At 37.5% G+C, this 18,331-nt stretch overlaps 1 pseudogene; it reads right to left on the bottom strand.

Moving 5' to 3' along the window:
* Positions 1-14,714: 14,714 nt before the first annotated feature.
* On the bottom strand, positions 14,715-15,385 carry LOC102413950 (annotated as a pseudogene).
* Between the last annotated feature and the right edge of the window lie 2,946 nt (positions 15,386-18,331).

Genomic DNA, 18,331 nt, shown 5'->3' with positions numbered 1-18,331 from the left:
TTTATATTGGGGTATAGCTGCTTTACAATGTTGTGTTAGTCTCAAGTGTACAACAAAGTGATTCACACAAATGAAAACAGAAGCAGACTTGTAGACTTAGAAAACAAACTTATGGTTGCCAAAGTGGAAACATGAGGGGAGGGACAAATTAGGAGTTTGGGATACAGGCATACTAATATATATATAAAATATATAATCAACAAAGACCTACGGGTATAGCACAGGGAGCTCTACTCAACATTCAGTAATAACCTATATGGAAAACAATCTGAAAAAGAATGTTATATGTATATGTATAATCAAAATCACTTAAAAAAATTCCTAAAAATTGTTATAGGGGCTTCCCTGATATCTCAGAGGGTAAAGAATCCACCTGCAATGCAGGAGACCCAGTTTGATTCCTGGGTTAGGAGGATCCCTTGAAGAAGGGACAGGGTACCCACTCCAGTATTCTTTGGCTTCCTTTGTGTCTCAGCTGGTAAAGAATCCACCTGCAATGCGGGAGACCTGGGTTCATAGTTTTTTTTGTTTGTTTGTTTATCTTGACAGTTTTGAGGCCCTGGATAGAATCTGGCCAGTTCCCTTTCTTGAGTCATTAAATCCATGCCCAACCTTATATCAAAGCTTCATCCTACATCACCCATTTTTAGGTTGGGCATTCGGTGTGTTTCAGGTAACAGCAGAGGCCTATTCCAGGGGCTGAAACATCTTCCATGTTGGTGTTTTCTTTGTAATTGTGTGGGGCAGAACTCTGGTTTGTCTATGTGCTACGGATTGGAGGAAAGTGTGGCTGGGCTGCCCAACAGTAAAGAGATGCCACTTTGATCTCCTTGTCACCGCTGCTCAGGCTGGTACTGGGCTGCCAGTCTTCTTTGCTGCTGTATGACTTACTGTCATCATCAGTAAACTGCACACCCCAGCTTCACACCATCCCTGAAGGGTCTGCTGGGCTTCAACCACCATGGTCATGGTACAGTCATGCGATTCTGCTCACAGCATCAGTTGATTTGTAAGATTTAGGCTTTATTTTGATGGCAGTACACAACACAATGAATGAATCAAATGAATCAAAGGAAAACTCTTATAACTCCAAACAAGAGAAGATTGCTGAGTGAGGCCACCGGGCAGTTGCACTTCGGACAGGGTAATGGCAAGCTGGAGCTGCTGCAGGCAGCTTATGCATGTTTATTTTTGTTTTTATTTTCATTACTCTAGGAGGTGGGTCAAAAAAGATGTTGCTGCAATTTATGTCAAAGAGTGTTCTGCCTATGTACGGCTTGTTTTCTGTTCTGTGTTTGATTTTTACTTCAAGAGTAAACTTTCCTGAGTAAACCACATTTTAATAAATATTGGAATTCTAAGGACAATTTTTAATTCCATTTCATTTGTAGCTGCCTAAACATGGACCACAATTCTAACAAAATATGGGAATGCTGCCATAGTAAAGGAAATTGAAGAGACAAGGTAAGGCAAAATAAATTTTCATCTCTTCAAAGGTACTTACAATTTTCTTAACAACAAAATAAATGATCAAATTTCATTTTCTATTTGGCAATAAGCTGTCTCTAGTTTTTTTTTTTTTTAATTTACTTACTCATACCAGTGGGCAGAATAGAGCAACCAGAAATAAAGCCATGCATATGCAGTCAGCTAGTCTTCCAGAAAGGTACCTAGAAAATAAAATGGAAATAGTCTCTTCAATAAATGATATTAGTAAAACTAGATACTCACCTGCAAAAAAATAAAACTGAACCCTTGTCTTAGAACATACACAAAAATTAACTCATTAGATTAACAACTTAAATATAAGCATACAACTTCTAGAGGAAAGCATAGAACTCTGAGAGGAAAACCTAGGGGAAAATGTCCTTGATATTGGTCTAACAGTGATACTTTGAATTTGACATCATAGCAAAGGCAACAAAAGCAAAAAACAAGTAGAACTGCATCAAACTAACAGTAAAAGAAACATTCAACAAAGTGAAAAGATAAAGTACAGAACTGCAGAAGACTTTTGTAAACCATGCCGAGCTTCCCTTGTAGCTCAGTTGGTAAAGAATCTGCCTGTAATGCAGGAGACCTGGGTTTGATCCCTGGATCAGGAAGATCCCCTTTAGAAGGTAGTGGCAACCCACTCCAGTATTCTTGCCTGGAGAATCCCATGGGCAGAGGAGCCTGGCGGGCTACAGTCCATGGGGTCATAAGAGTTGGACACGACTGAGTGACTAAACCACCATGTGGTGACCTTTACTCTTTGTAAACCATGTATCTGTTAAGAGGCTAATATCCAAATATATATATATAAACTCATATAACTCAATAGCAAAATAAATAAAACAGTTAAGTAGGTAAGGGACCTGAATAAACATTCCTCTAAAGAAGACATCCATAGCCAAGGCATGGAAGCAACCTAAATGTCCATCAACAGAAGAATGGGTAAAGAAGATATGGTACATATTTACAATGGAATATTATTCAGTCATAAAAAGAAAGGAAATTGGGTCATTTGTAGAAATCTATATAGACCTAGAGAGGGTTATACAGATTGAAGTAAGTCAGAAAGAGAAAAATATTGTACATTAATGAATATATATGGAATCTAGAAAAATAGTCTAATCGATCCTATTTACAAAGCAGAAATAGAGATACTGATATAGAGAACAAATGTATGGCTATCAGGATATCAGGGGGAAGAAGGAGGGGGAAGGAATTGGGAGATTGGGATTGACACATATACACTATTGATACTATGTATAAAATATACAACTAATGGGAACCTAGTTGCACAGGAAACTCTACTTAATGCAGGTGGTAACTTGAATGGGAAGGAAGTGCAAAAGGGAGGGGATATATTTATTTTGATGTACAGCAGAAACTAACACTACATTGTAAACCAACCATACCTCAATCAAAATTAATCTAACAAAGACATACAAGTGCTTTACAGATACATAAAAAGATGTTCAATATCACTAATCATGCTGCTGCTGCTGCTAAGTTGCTTCAGTCGTGTCCGACTCTGTGTGACCCCATAGATGGAAGCCCACCAGGCTCCACCGTCCCTGGGATTCTCCAGGCAAGAACACTGGAGTGGGTTGCCATGTCCTTCTCCAATGCACGAAAGTGACAAGTGAAAGTGAAGTTGCTCAGTCGTGTCTGACTCTTCGTGACCCCATGGACTGCAACCTACCAGGCTCCTCCGTCCATGGGATTTTCCAAGCAAGAGTGCTGGAGTGGGGTGCCATTGCCTTCTCTGCACTAATCATGAGGACAATGCAAATCAAAATTGCAATGAGATATCACCTCATACCTGTTAGGGTAGAGATTAATAAAAACTCAAAAGATAACACATATTTGTGAGAATGTGAATAAAAGAGTACAGTTCTGCACTATTGGTAGAAACACAAATTGATGCAGTCAGTGGGAAACAATGCAGAGTTTCCTTGAAATGTTAAAGAACAGAACTAGCATGGGTGCTAAGTCATTCAGTTATGTCCAACTCTGTGTCCCCATGGACTGTAGCCCACCTGGCTCCTCTGCCCATGGAATTCTCCAGGCAAGAATACTGCAGTGGGTTGCCATGCTCTCCTCCAGGGGATCTTCCTGTCCCAGGGATTGAACCCATGTCTCTTACATCTCCTGCGTTGGCAGGGGGATTCTTTAGCACTAGCACCAACTGGGAAGCCCCAGAACTAGTGCAAGATGCTGCAATTCAGTTCTGGATATATAGCCAAAGAAAGTAAGTTCAGTATTTCTAAGAGACATCTGCATTCTCATTTTCACTGTGCATTATTCACAGTAGCTAAGGTTTGGAAATAACCTGTGTCTGTAGATTTGTAAATGGGTACAGAAAATGTGATATACACAAAGAAATAAAATGGAATATTATCCAACCTTGAAAAGGAAATCCTGCCACTTGTGACAACAGGGATATACTCGGTGGACATTATATTAAGTAAAACAAGTTAGACACAGAAATACAAATACTGCATGTTGTTGTAGTTCAGTCACTCAGTCGTGTCCAAATCTTCGTGACCCCTTGACTGCAGCATGCCAGGCTTCCCCACCCTTCACCCTCTCCCAAGAGCATAATCTCATATATATGGAATCTAAAAAAGTCAAACTCATAGTGACAGAATAAAATGTTGTTTTCTAGTAGCCGGGGAAATGCGGAGATAATGGTAAAGAGGAACAAATATTCAGTTAAAAGATAAATAAGCTCTGGAGACCTAATGTACAGAATGATGACAATATTTATTAATAATAATTGCAATTTTCTAAGAGTAGATCTCAAATGTTCTCAACATATATACAGTCAAAAGTAAGTAGGTGAGGTAAAGGTTATGCTACTTAGTTTGATTGTGTTAATAATTTTACAGTGTATATGTATATCAAAACATGATGTCATATACTTAACAATATATAATTTCCATTTGTCAAATGTTCTTCAGTAAAACTAAAAAAATAATGCTCACTCAAAATATGCTTTGTTTAATATAAAATTCCTAAATGAAGATTTTCATTCACTCAGCAGTGGCCACAGGACTGGAAACAGTCAGTTTTCATTCCAATCCCAAAGGAAGGCAATGCCAAAGAATGCTCAAACTACCACACAATTGCACTCATCTCACACACTAGTAAAGTAATGCTCAAAATTCTCCAAGCCAGGCTTCAACAATACGTGAACCGTGAAATTCCAGATGTTCAAGCTGGTTTTAGACAAGGCAGAGGAACCAGAGATCAAATTGCCAGCATCTGATAGATCATGGAAAAAGCAAGAAAGTTCCAGAAAAACATCTATTTCTGCTTTACTGACTATGCCAAAGCCTTTGACTGTGTGGATCACAATAAACTGTGGAAAATTCTGAAAGAGATGGGAATACCAGACCACCTGACCTGTCTCTTGAGAAACCTGTATGCAGGTCAGGAAGCAACAGTTAGAACTGGATATGGAACAACAGACTGATTCCAAATAGGAAAAGGAGCACGTCAAAGCTGTATATTGTCACCCTGCTTATTTAACTTCTATGCAGAGTACAACATGAGAAACGCTGGGCTGGAAGAAGCACAAGCTGGAATCAAGACTGCCAGGAGAAATATCAATAACCTCAGATATGCAGATGACACCATCCTTATGGCAGAAAGTGAACAGGAACTAAAAAGCCTCTTGATGAAGGTGAAAGAGGAGAGTGAAAAAGTTGGCTTAAAGCTCAACATTCAGAAAACGAAGATCATGGCATCTGGTCCCATCACTTCATGGAAACAGATGGGGAAACAGTGGAAACAGTGACAGACTTTATTTTTGGGGGCTCCAAAATCACTGCAGATGGTGACTGCAGCCATGAAATTAAAAGATGCTTACTCCTTGGAAGAAAACTTATGACCAACCTAGATAGCATATTGAAAAGCAGAGACATTACTTTGCCAACAAAGGTCCGTCTAGTCAAGGCTATGGTTTTTCCTGTGGTCATGTATGGATGTGAGAGTTGGACTGTGAGGAAAGCTGAGCACGGAAGAATTGATACTTTTGAACTGTGGTGTTGGAGAAGACTCTTGAGAGTCCCTTGGACTGCAAGGAGATCCAACCAGTCCATTCTGAAGGAGATCAGCCCTGGGATTTCTTTGGAAAGACTGATGCTAAAGCTGAAACTCCAGTACTTTGGACACCTCATGCGAAGAGTTGACTCATTGGAAAAGACTCAGATGCTGGGAAGGATTGGGGGCAAGAGGAGAAGGGGACAACAGAGGATGAGATGGCTGGATGGCATCACCGACTCGATGGACGTGAGTCTGAGTGAACTCCGGGAGTTGGTGATGGACAGGGAGGCCTGGCGTGCTGCAATTCATGGGGTCGCAAAGAGTCGGACATGACTGAGCAACCAAACTGAACTGAACTGAAATGAAGATTTTCAAATCTGTAATTGAATACTTTATTCTAGATCAGTTTCTCCTTTAAAGTATCCTTTCTAATAAGTATTGAAATGTTAAACAGTCTTTTCCTTAATGAAAAAATATGAAAACAATGTTCTCAATGAATAAGAGCATATTCAATTTGGCTTCCAGTGTCCAGGCTAGGAAATGGCAGGGGTTAGGCTTGCTGGATGGCAGTAGCAATATCAATACCTAATTCTTTTCAGGGCATTGGTTGTTGAATAGGAAAAGAAAAAGAAATTTTACAAGGGAGATCTTTTTTTATGATTTCAAGCAATTCTAGCACAGCTGGAATTCCAGAATGACAAACAGGATGTGGAGTGACTTTGAAGCCACATCTACTTAGTCAAATTAACCATAGAATCACTCAAGGTGCTTTATTCAGTGAATAATTATGGTATAGAGAAAGGGCTATGGTGATAGAGTAATTCAGGTTTTAAAGTATACATATTTTCATTAAGATTTTTAGTTATTAAATTTTCTGGGTTGACACACCACCTATTTAATTACTTGAGTAGTTCAGCACTGTTCTTTTCTTTGTTGTTTTTTTTGTTTGTTTTGTTTTATTGTATGGTCTGCTAGTATAAAGACATGTAAAAACAGGTTACCATGAATTTATCTGGTAGGAGCCAGAGGTGGGGGGATTATTCTCCCAAACACAAGGGTAAAGCATGAAGCTTGGAGCAGTGAGTTTCCCTAAACTAATTTATCAACTTCCAAGTGTTTTCTCCTGGCTATACCTGAACAAAGGTCTAACGACATGGCTTGTATAGTACATTTGTTTTTTTGTGCTTTTGTTTTATTAGAATGAGACTATCTGTAGCCTTCACCCATTAAATTTTATTTTAATCTTTGTAAGAACTTTATACTTTATTATAATCTTATTTTTGTTTTTATACTTATTTTTACGAATCATTAAGGATCATATAACCTGTGAAATAGACTCCCATGTATTTTTGGCCTGAAGCAGCAGATGATTAAGGAGGATGGCTTAGTATAAAGAACATTAAAATAGGAGTTAGAAAACTAGTCATTATCCCCAGTTCTTTCACAGATAGTTTGGGCTTCATGATTTAGGTCTTAAAGATTTAATTTCCCCTTGTATAAAGTGAGGGTTCATGACTAAACCATTTCTAAATCATCAGCACTGGTATGTTATACATCAGTGAGCCCTCCCCTGTCTGTACACCGCTCCTGGAGCTCAACTGGGAAACTTTAAGAGTATATTCCATCCGTCCCTTTAAATTCTGGTTATTGGACAGTGTGGGGAACAGAAGAGGTCCAGGTCCTAATCCCAAAACTTATGAATGGATTTTGTTGCAAGGAAAAATGGAGGACTATAGTTAGAACTAAGATTGCTGATCAGTTAACTAATAAAACAGGAGACTTATCCTCAATAGACTGGGAGGCCCCAGTCTAACCTCATGAGCTCTTACAAGTAGAAGAGAGCAACAAAAGAGTGGGTCAGAGAGACGATACTAGAAAAAGAGGGAGCAAGGCCATGCATGAGAGCTAGTCAAGTAAGGCAGAAACTCTTTAGTTAACCACCACCAACTCATTTATTTGATGAACAAAAGTTGCACATTTCCTCTTATCTTACTGTTTTCATTGTTTATTTATCAGCTGATGTGTTTTAGGTTTCAGAGACCCTAGACTCTTCTACACTTAAAGAGTATGCTTCAGCCCTTATGCAAAATTAAGAGGCTAGTGTACATTGACATGTTTTAAATTAAAACAGAATGAACTTCCGTTTTCAATTAAAAGACTGAGTTGTAATTTACTGTGATCACACAAGGACATAAATGTAAATGGTGTCACAAGATATAATGACATATATTAGCAGATATTGGGGAATACAGAAGGGTGGTTCAGTCTGTTCTCTGGTCAAGAAAAATATTCCCTGAAAGAGCTATAAAATATAATATCTAAAGGATAAGAAATTAATGATGCCAGGAATTTAAAGATTGTACCATTTACTGCACAATTACAGTAATATTACATTATTTGCTTTTATTTATTTAAAATAACGTACTCAGTTTCTGCCATGTTCAAATACTCTGGCAGTTCAAATACTCTGGCAGGCCCTGAAAATATGAAAATGAGTAATACACAATCCCTAACATCCCCTCATGATCTAATTGCCACAGAATAGCAGCAATCAAATTTGTGTCTCTTACCCTCACAATTCTACATTGCATTATATGTTCCTTCTCTTGCATGGGGGAAAATTGCAAATACTTATGTCATTATCAAATGATACATTGATTTCCTGCATATTTGATTATTTACAGTTTCCTAGTCTTCTCTGGTGCTCAGAGGGCATGGAACATTTTTGGCAAGGTCTTTTTGCACTATTTTGGCCAGGTCACTCATCACTGGTACTGTAATGCCTGAACAGAAGCAGAGCGCTCTCTTTGCAGCTGGTTTTTTCAGGTGTGCTCTTCATAGCAAGCCTAATGGGCAGATAGTTCTCTGCGTCTCTAGCTGTTGGCATATGGCATCCGGGAGGACAAGGCAGTCCAGACAGCCCATCAGATTAACCATGTAATAGACCCAGAAGCTGCTTTAAAGCTGTAAAACAAAATTGCTTATGGAGTCTGCCAGCACACCAGATGCTGCTATTGGAAGAAATCTCTTCCAGCGCTGAGCATCTGGGTCTCCTGGTTGCCAGAAAAAAAAGAGAGAGAGAGAGAAATGGAATTGGCAATTCACTATCAATGAGGTTTCTTTTGGAATATAAGAATTTTTATATTTTTTAAAATGTCAAATGCATTATGTTGCAACAAAGGTTAAAATTGGCTATTTCCCATGTATGCCACTATTAACACACATCTTCCATACAGTCCATAGGCAGCTGGTTGGTTATTATCTAAATAAATCAGAACAATGAGAATCTTGAGTTTGAATGTGAATTTTCAGTCTGTTTCCAATATGCTTATTTTATTGATATTTTGCATAATAACATTCTTGCCAGCTGAATATAAATTTTATATTTAAACAAGGTAAGAAATAATGTTTCATATTAGCACACGCTAGTTTGTTTCCTGACTGCCAGTTATATAATTGAATATTATAACTAAGATATAACTCCCAAATGTCAATCAACTGTTTTTCAGTGGAATTGCTTTTCTATGCCAAATAAACAGTGGATTTGACTAATTTAATTTAAAGTCAATTAGATTTAGTTTTTTAAGCCGAAGCACAAGGTGAGTCATTCCTTGTCAGTTATATAATGTATCTATATTGCCAAAACTTTGGTAAAAATTACCTTATATATTTAATTAAAACAATTAATATATGACATTTAAAAATAAGACAATTGTGTTAACTCAAATCATAAACACTCACATGTTTTACTTGACCTGCATGATCTTTTTTGCACTGCTCAAAATAAATTTATTGAACATATTTATTGAATATGAGAGATTACCTCAAATTTATAATTTTCTGTGTTCCAACATTTGAAGCTTTTATATACAGTGATGCTCCAAACCCATTTATTCTCTAGTTTTGCATAGTGGTTAATTACACAGTCTAAATTTTTCAGAAAGTTAGTAGTTTAAAACATTTTTAAATTCAAACACCTGATTTTCTCCTAGTAGTACATTTAGTACCCACTTCCAGTAAACATGAATATATTGCAAGTTTCAGTTGTTAATATGCTATAACTCTGTATTAATGAAATTATGATAGTTTTAGAGTTAAACTGTGCAGAGTTAGATTATAAAGATATCTCAAAGATATTATAGGTTTGGTTCCAGACCATCACAACTAAGCAAGTATTTTAACAAACTGAATAGCGGGAACGTTTTGATTCCCCAGTTCCAATAAAAGTTGTTTACACTATACTATAGACTAATCAGTGTGCAATAGGATGTCTAAAAAAAAAACAATATATATACCTTAATTAAAACTATGCTTTATTGTTAAAAAAAAATGCTGTTATCTGAAACTTCAAAAGTTGCAATGTTTTTGCTGGTGGAGGATCTTGCCACAATGATGATAACTGCTGACTGATCAGGATTGTGGTTGCTGAAGCCTGGGGTGGCTATGGCAATTTCTTAAAATAAGACAATAGTGAAATTTGCTACATTGATCGACTTTTCCTTTCAGGAAAATTTTCTCTGTCTCCTGTAATGCTGTTTGATAACATTTTACCCATAGTAGAATTTCTTTGAAAATTGAAGTCAAGCCTCTCAAACTCTGCCACTGGTTTATCAACTAAGTTTATGTAATATTCTCAGACCTTTGTTATTTTAACAATCTTCACAGCATCTTCACCAGGAGTAGGTTCCATTTCAAGGAATCACTTTCCTTGCTCAGCTGTCAGAAGCCACTTCTCATCTATTCAGGTTTTATCAGGAGATTGCAGCAATTCAGTCACATCTTCAAGCTCCACTTCTAATTCCAGTTCTTATGCTGTTTTCACCATATCTGTAGGTGAAGTCTCAAATGACTCAAATCTTTCATGAGGGTTGGAATCAACTTCTTATAAACTCCTATTAAGGTTGATATTTTAACCTCATCCCAAGACTCATAAATGTCCTTAATGGCGTCTAGAACGGTGAATACTTTCTAGAAGGTTTTCAGTTTACTTTTTTCCAGATCCATTAGTGAAGTATCCATGTACGGCAGCTATAATTTTATGAAATGTAGCTCTTAAAGAATAAGACTTGAATGTTGAAATTATCCTTTGATCCACAGGCTACAAAATAGATGTAGGGTGAGGAGACATGAAAACAATATGAATCTCACTGAACAGATCCAACAGTGCTCTTAAAGGCGGTCAAACATGTCATCGATGAGCAGTAATATTTTGAAAGGAATCTTCTTACTGAGAAGAATCAATCAGCATCAACACTGGGGTTAAAATATTTACTAAGCCATATGATAAACAGACATGCTGTCATCCGGACTTTGCTGTTCTCTTTATTGAGCATAGGCAGGGTCAGTCAGTCAGTTTAGTCGCTCAGTCGTGTCCGACTCTTTGTGACCCCATGAACCTCAGCACGCCAGGCCTCCCTGACCATCACCAACTCCTGGAGTTTACTCAAACTCATGTCTGAGTCAGTGATGCCATCCAACCATCTCATCCTCTGTCATCCCCTTCTCCTCCTGCCCTCAATCTTTCCCAGCATCAGGGTCTTTTCCAGTGAGTCAGCTCTTCTCATCAGGTGGCCAAAGTACTAGAGTTTCAGCATCAGTCCTTCCAATGAATATTCAGGAAGAGTCTATATAGGCAGGGTCGATGTAGTATAATCTTTAAAGATCCCAGGATTTTCAAAATGATAAATGAGCATCGGCTTCAACTTTAAGTCACCAGTTTCACTAGCCCCTAACAGGAAAGTTAGGCTGTCCTCTGAAGTTTTGAAGCAAGGCATTGGCTTCTCTTCTCTAGCTATGAGAGTGCTAGATAGCAGCTTCTTCCAAGAGAGTGCTCTATTTTGTACACTGAAAATCTCCTGTTTAGTGTGGCCACCATTTTTCATTATCTTAACTAGATCTTCTGCATAACTTGTTGCGAATTCTGCATTAACACTTGCTGCTTCAACTTGCGCTTTGATGTTAGGTGCAAGTTTGAAGTTCGGGCCTTGTTCTGGATTGAGCTTTGACTTAAAGGAATGTTGTGGCTGGATTGATCTATCCGGACCACAGAAACTTGAGGTCAGCAACAGGGCTGCTTCACTTTCTTAGTATTCATGTGTTCACTGGAGTAGCACTTTTCATTTCTTTCAAGAACTTTTCCTTTGCATTCATAACTTGACAAAAGAGATCTAGTTTTCTGCCTTTCTAGGCTTTTGACATATCTTCCTTGCTAAACTTAATCATTTATAACTTTTGATTTAGAGTTAGAGACTTGAGGCTCTTCCTTTCACTTGATCACTTACAAGCTATTGTAGGGTTCTTAACTGACCTAAGTTAAGTAGTGTTGTGTCTCAAGGAAGAAGAAAGCCTGAGGAGAAGTATCTCTTGGGAAGGTACTACAATAGGGAGAAATGCTGAGAATCCATAACCTTGCACACGGTGTATTCTACATTGTTTAATTAAAAAAAAACCCAACATAGATGGTAACAATAACCCTGTGTATGAGACAGCAAAAGAGACACTGATGTATAGAACAGTCTTATGGACTCTGTTGGAGAGGGAGAGGGCGGGAAGATTTGGGAGAATGGCATTGAAACATGTAAAATACCATGTATGAAACGAGTTGCCAGTCCAGGTTTGATGCACGATACTGGATGCTTGGGGCTGGAGCACTGGGACGACCCAGAGGGATGGAATGGGGAGGGAGGAGGGAGGAGGGTTCAGGATGGGGAACACATGTATACCTGTGGCGGATTCATTTTGATATTTGGCAAAACTAATACAGTTATGTAAAGTTTAAAAATAAAATAAAATTAAAAAAAATAACTAAAAAAAATAATATGATAACCAAAAAAAAAAAAAACCCCAACATATATTTATATAGCATTAATATAATAATTATAAAAATATAGACATAATAATTATAATCTATAATAATTATAGATCAAGGTTTTACACATTGAATTTCAGAAATACCAGCTTCATTCGTCTGTTTACTTATTGACTAACCTTTCTTGTATTCCTTCCATGTCAGGAGCACTGTGCTAGAAGCGTCCTGTGGTATCATGAAGTCTGGATGGGACAGTAATGCATATATGCACATTCCCCCAAAATAGTGCAAAAGGACCACAGAAGAAGGCATGGAAACCTGAAGGCACAAAGGGAAAGTGATGAATACTGGTTAAATGAATTAAGAAAAGCTCTCCAGAAGACTAGAATTGTGAAATAAAACTATAGATAATGAAAATTATGCCAGGTGGTTAGAGGGTGTATTCAATATAGAAGGTCAACCAACCCAACAGACAGAGAAATCATCCAAGTGACTGTTAAGGGGAAAAGTGAAAGTGAAAGTGAAGTTGCTCAGTCATGTCTGACTCTTTGCGACCCCATGGACTGTAGCCTACCAGGCTCCTCTGTCCATGGGATTTTCCAGGCAAGAGTACTGGAGTGGATTGCCATTTCCTTCTCCAGAGGATCTTCCCAATCCAGGGATCCAATCCAGGTCTCCCGCATTGTAGATAGACGCTTTACTGTCTGAGCCACCAGGGAAGTCCATAAGGGGAAAAGAACACCAAAAAGCATTCAGGATTTGAGTGATGAGACTAGTAATGAGGCCTAGGGATCAATCTGGAGAGTTCAGAAGGGCTGATTACAAAGACCCTCATAGACCATGCCCCTGAGTTATCCCTCTATATCCTCCTAGAGAAAATGGACTTCCACTTGACATTTTAGAACAAAGAGAAACAATCAAACATGCCTGCTTAGAAGGATTACTATCTTGACAGTTGGAAAACAGATTAGATTAGATTAAGTAGATAAGCTAGATAAGAAGGCAGATAGCAAGGCTATCATCTGGGAAGATATTTTAATAGTCTTTATTTCAATAGCACTATAGGTATGTGCCTGTTTATATGTATATGTTTGTGTCCATTTTATAAGTTAATTTTATAAATAAAAATATAATTCTTTAATTTATGTAAATATTTAACTTTTTGTTAATATTACATATAAGGATAATATTTATGTTGTTTTATGTAGCATGTGTTTTATATATATATATAATATTATATATAATATTGTATTCCAGATAAAAAGAATGAGATACATTTCTCTGTATTGGTACAAGGAAAACATAAAGTTATAGTATTGAATATTATATATATATAGTATTATATATAATTTTATTATATATATAAAACAAAGATCAAATGAGGATCAAGTTTTGAATTTTTTTAATATAAAATTATTTATTTTAATTGGGGGTTAATTACTTTACAATATTGTATTGGTTTTGCCATACAGCAACATGACGTACACACCAAGTTTTGAATTTTGAAGTGATCTTGCTTGACTGGTCCAAGCCATCACATCATAAAAAAGACTATGATAAAAAAGATGTTTACAAAAAGAAGAAAAGAATAAAAATAGCTTGAACAAGTAATATGATAAAAAAAAAAGGGGTGGAACCCACAGATTTCTTAAAAATGAATGCAAAAGTAGATTAATATCTGGCAAGTGTAAGTACATTTGAAAACTGATATAGAGGCAAACATGTGTATTTATGAAATTTACCTAGTACCTAACCTGACTACTTGGCTAATTTTCTTTCTTTCAGATGTAGTAAAGCATATCTCTAACTCTTAATTTTTTATTCTCATTTTGCTTTGATTATGCTCATGACTTAATGACTTGTTCCATGATGTGTTCTTTCTTCTTTTAAAGATGGTTGTGCTAAAACCTGCTGTCATTTACTTAGAATCCTTTGAATCCTTAGAATCCTTTCAGGGAGCCAATGTTGTAAGAATTATAGGGATACATGTTATTATTTCCATCTTTCACATGAAAACTTAGAGAACTCAAGAGATGAGCCAAAAGTCATAGTCTACTGGGGCAACCAAGCCAGAGTTTATGCCAATATCAATCTGATTCTAAACCAGTGTTCTTTTCACTACACAGTGTTAGGTGGTTTAAATCAAATTGAATTAGGTGTGCGATCATAAATTTTCATGGCAGAAGTCGGTCTGTTATCTGCATCCATATTCACTAAAGAAAAGCTTGGTATGGCTGTTTAAATTGTTAGATTTTAGGTTTGGGGTTGAAAGCTCTTCTGACATAAATTTAATCTGCTAGATTAGAGTAATAGATCTGATATATAGAGGTGAAGTGATTAATGTAATTTTTCTTGTCTGTAGCAAGACTTTTTTTTTTACAACAGTAAATGGCTTTATTGCATGAGCTAAGAGAGGAGGGAAGAGGGTTTCTTGGCCTTTCGGGCCTTGGTCTTCCTCAGACAGAACTCCAGCTCCTTTTCCTCAACACATGGCCCTCTGCTGGGCCACGCAGGCCTGGTCTTGGAGCGATGCAGGCAAGAAGCTTGCCCGGCTGAAACCGCTCCTCTGGAAGACTGCTAATTGTGGCGTTCCTTTTCCTTTCATGATATTTCTTCTGCATTTTCTTTGATCGTTTGTTGTTGAAAATCTCTTCCTCCTTGGGAGTCAGCCTGGCCCCCTCCTAGGCCCCCAGAGGCAGCACAGGGCGGGGCTCACACCGCTGTCCCTACGGCGTGCTGTCCATGAGCACAAAGCACTTCTTCCCCATGGTCTCAGTAGGGACCAGCCTGTTGCTGGATGCTACAGACAACATCCATGATCCTCTGTCCGGCGCGTCCAGCACTGGGAGCCCAGGAGAAGTTCCCCACGTCCAGCCTCAAGGCCGGGTACTTGCTGCCTCCTGCACATGGACTGTGTATATGCGGCGGGGGCCAGTGTTTGTGTTGGTAGTGGGGAGTCCCCGTTCATATTTTTTGGTAGGGCTTTCTCTTGCCTCTGGGTTTCCGAGGCTTGTGCCATTTGTCCTGAGAGATGCCCATTGCTCGGCGCTGGCTGGAAAGAGCGTGGCTGTAGCAAGACTTTTATACCACATTCCTTATATATCAATAAGTTTATTAGTAGACTACTTGAATCACTGAACTTGTTAGCCAAAAAGCCCTATTAACTAGTATCTTCATTAAGAAGAGTGAATGAGAACGCCATTGGCTGGATGCAAAAACAAAGAAAACACTTTGTGATAGCAGGAAATAGATAAGCTTTTAAGGAAGCTTCAAATGACAATTCGAATTTTTTTTAACATTATAGTTAATTTACAATGTTGTGTTAGTTTCAGGTGTACAGCAAAGTGGTTCATGCATATATGTGTGTTGCTCCATCTTTTTTTAGATTCCTTTCCCATAGGTTATTGCAGAATATTGAGTAGACGTCCTCGTCCTTTCCAGTAGGTCCTTGTGGATTATCTATTTTATACATAGTAGTGTGAATTTGTTAATTTCAAACTCCTTGCCCAGCTTTCCCCTTTGGCAGCCGTACGTTTGTTTGCAAAGTCTATGGGTCAGTTTATTTTTTGAAAGTTGCTTCATTTGTGTCTTTTTTTTAATTTATAGATTCCAGATACAAATGATATCATGTGATATTTACCTTTCTCTGATTTTTTATTTAGCATGATAATCTCTAGGTCTACCCATGTTGCTGCAAATGGCATTCTTTCTTTTTTATGGCTGAGTAATATTCTATTGTGTATATGTACCACATCTTCTTTATCCATTTCTCTGTCATTGGACAAGTAGGCCTCTCCCATGTCTTGGCTATTGTAAATAGTGCTGCAGTGAATATCAGGGTGCATGTACATTTTCCAATATGGGTTTCTCTGGATATATGTTCATGAGTGGGATTGCTGGATCATATGGCCATTTTATTTTTAGTTTTTTAAGGGACTTTCATACTGTTCTCCACAGTGGCTGTATCAATTTACATTCCTACCAACAGGGTAAGAGGGTTCCCTTTCCTCTACTCTCCAGCATTTATTGTTTATAGACTTTATGATGATGGCTATTCTGACTGGGTGTGAGGTGATACCTCATTTTAGTTTTGATTTGCATTTCTCTAATAATTAGTGATGTTGAGCATCTTTTCGTGTGCTAAAGTACAAGTTTTGAATAAAAGCTTTAAAATGCATGAAGCATTAGAAGTACATCAGTTATCTTATTCACCATATACCAAGCTGTGTTATTTATTTGAACATATGTATAAAATATTTGTGAATCAATATATATGCATGCATGCTTACAAATATATTAGCACTTTCAACATTTTGCTATAACTTTCATATTTTAAAGAGTTATAAAATGTGTGTTGTTGTAGACAAAGTTGTGGTTTCTCAAAGATGTGTGCCCAGAATCTATGACTAATTAATCTCTTGGCAAAAAAATGACTTTGCAGATGTGATTACACTGGTGATTTTGAGATGAAAAGATTATCCTGGATTACACATCAGGCTCCAATATAGTCACAATGGTGCAGATAAGACAAAACACAAGAAAGTAGAGTCAGACAGGTAGAAACAAAAAGGGAACAAAGGAGATAAATTGCTGCCTTGTCGGCTGTGACGATGGAGGAAGGTGCCATGAGCCAAGGATAGAGTCAGGTAGACTCTGGAAGCGGGAAACGTCCCCTGTAGAGACTCCAGAAGAAATGCAGCCCTGCTTGTGACACCGTGTGATGAGGACTTCCGAGCTCCAGAACTGCGAGATACTGAATGTGTGCTGTCCCGAGTCATTAGGCTTTGCTGACTCGTCATGGCAGCAGTGGGAATCTGGAGCACATATATGTCATGCGCACACAGTGCCCATTAGTAAGCACTTGGGGAAAGCCAGAAGGGGAAGGAAGATGGGAAAGAGGGGCAGGAGGGATGAGCAACAGGACAGAAAAAACAGGTTACTAGTGAATTGATATAATCTGAGAGTTTTTTTTTTTTTAAACTTTACATAATTGAGAGTTTTTTAAAAAGACATTTACAAATTTTTTTTTTTAAGTTAAAACTATTTATTAGCAAATTCTAACCTAGGGAATTGGATAGAGGGGGGAAAAAAAAAAGGCTTCTTATACCATAGATGATACCTAGCTATACTCACTAAAAAAATAAAAACCCTATTATCAAATGTAAAAGTAAATCTTATATAGAAAAGGGACATTTTTCTTAAAAGCCATAGATACTTAAAAGCAAAATAACAATGGCTTCAGCCAGCAAATAGGGTAAGCGTAAGTGTTAGTCACTCAGTCATGTCCAACTCTTTCTGACCCCATGACTGCAGCCCACCAGGCTCCTCTGTCCATGACATTTTCCAGGCAAGGATACTGGAGTGGGTTGCCATTTCCTTCTCCAGCAAATAGGATAGATTTATTTAAATTACTACTTAGAATATTTTGATTAAAGAAAGCAAATGTACCATAAATACATATGAAAATATTCACATTTATAATAAAACATAATTTTTCACAGTAAATGTATATATAATACTCAAAATTGTTCAAAGCTAGATTACATTTCTTTGAATGATGGGTGGGGTATAAATGACTTCTTAAAGGTCTTCACCTGTCGATAAGAGAAGATCAAGAGAACTCTTCCCAAAGGGGTATGTGTGTGTGCACGTGTGTGTGTAGTTGGATTAAAGGGAATATGGGAGATCAAAATGCATAAGGAAAGTTCTGGAGCAGAGAGGAATAGCCTATGTTTCTATTAACACATTAAAAAATTAGATAGCTTCCCTTTAAGTATATCCATTTAAGTTGGAACTACTTACTTTCTGAAAAGAGCAACGTAATTAAATAGTCACCTTCTAAACTGGAAGGGAAGAGGATTTTATTTCAATACATTTATACCAAGGAAAGCTACTACATACTGTGATTTCAGCATTCAAAACTTGTTCCTATTCATTATCACTTACCCAAATACATCACACTAGCGGTTTCATTGGTACCTTAAA

This window comes from Bubalus bubalis, chromosome 9 (assembly GCF_019923935.1).
Source record: "Bubalus bubalis isolate 160015118507 breed Murrah chromosome 9, NDDB_SH_1, whole genome shotgun sequence".
NCBI classification, from domain to species: domain Eukaryota; kingdom Metazoa; phylum Chordata; class Mammalia; order Artiodactyla; family Bovidae; genus Bubalus; species Bubalus bubalis.
This window is presented reverse-complemented; position numbering and strand designations above follow the sequence as displayed.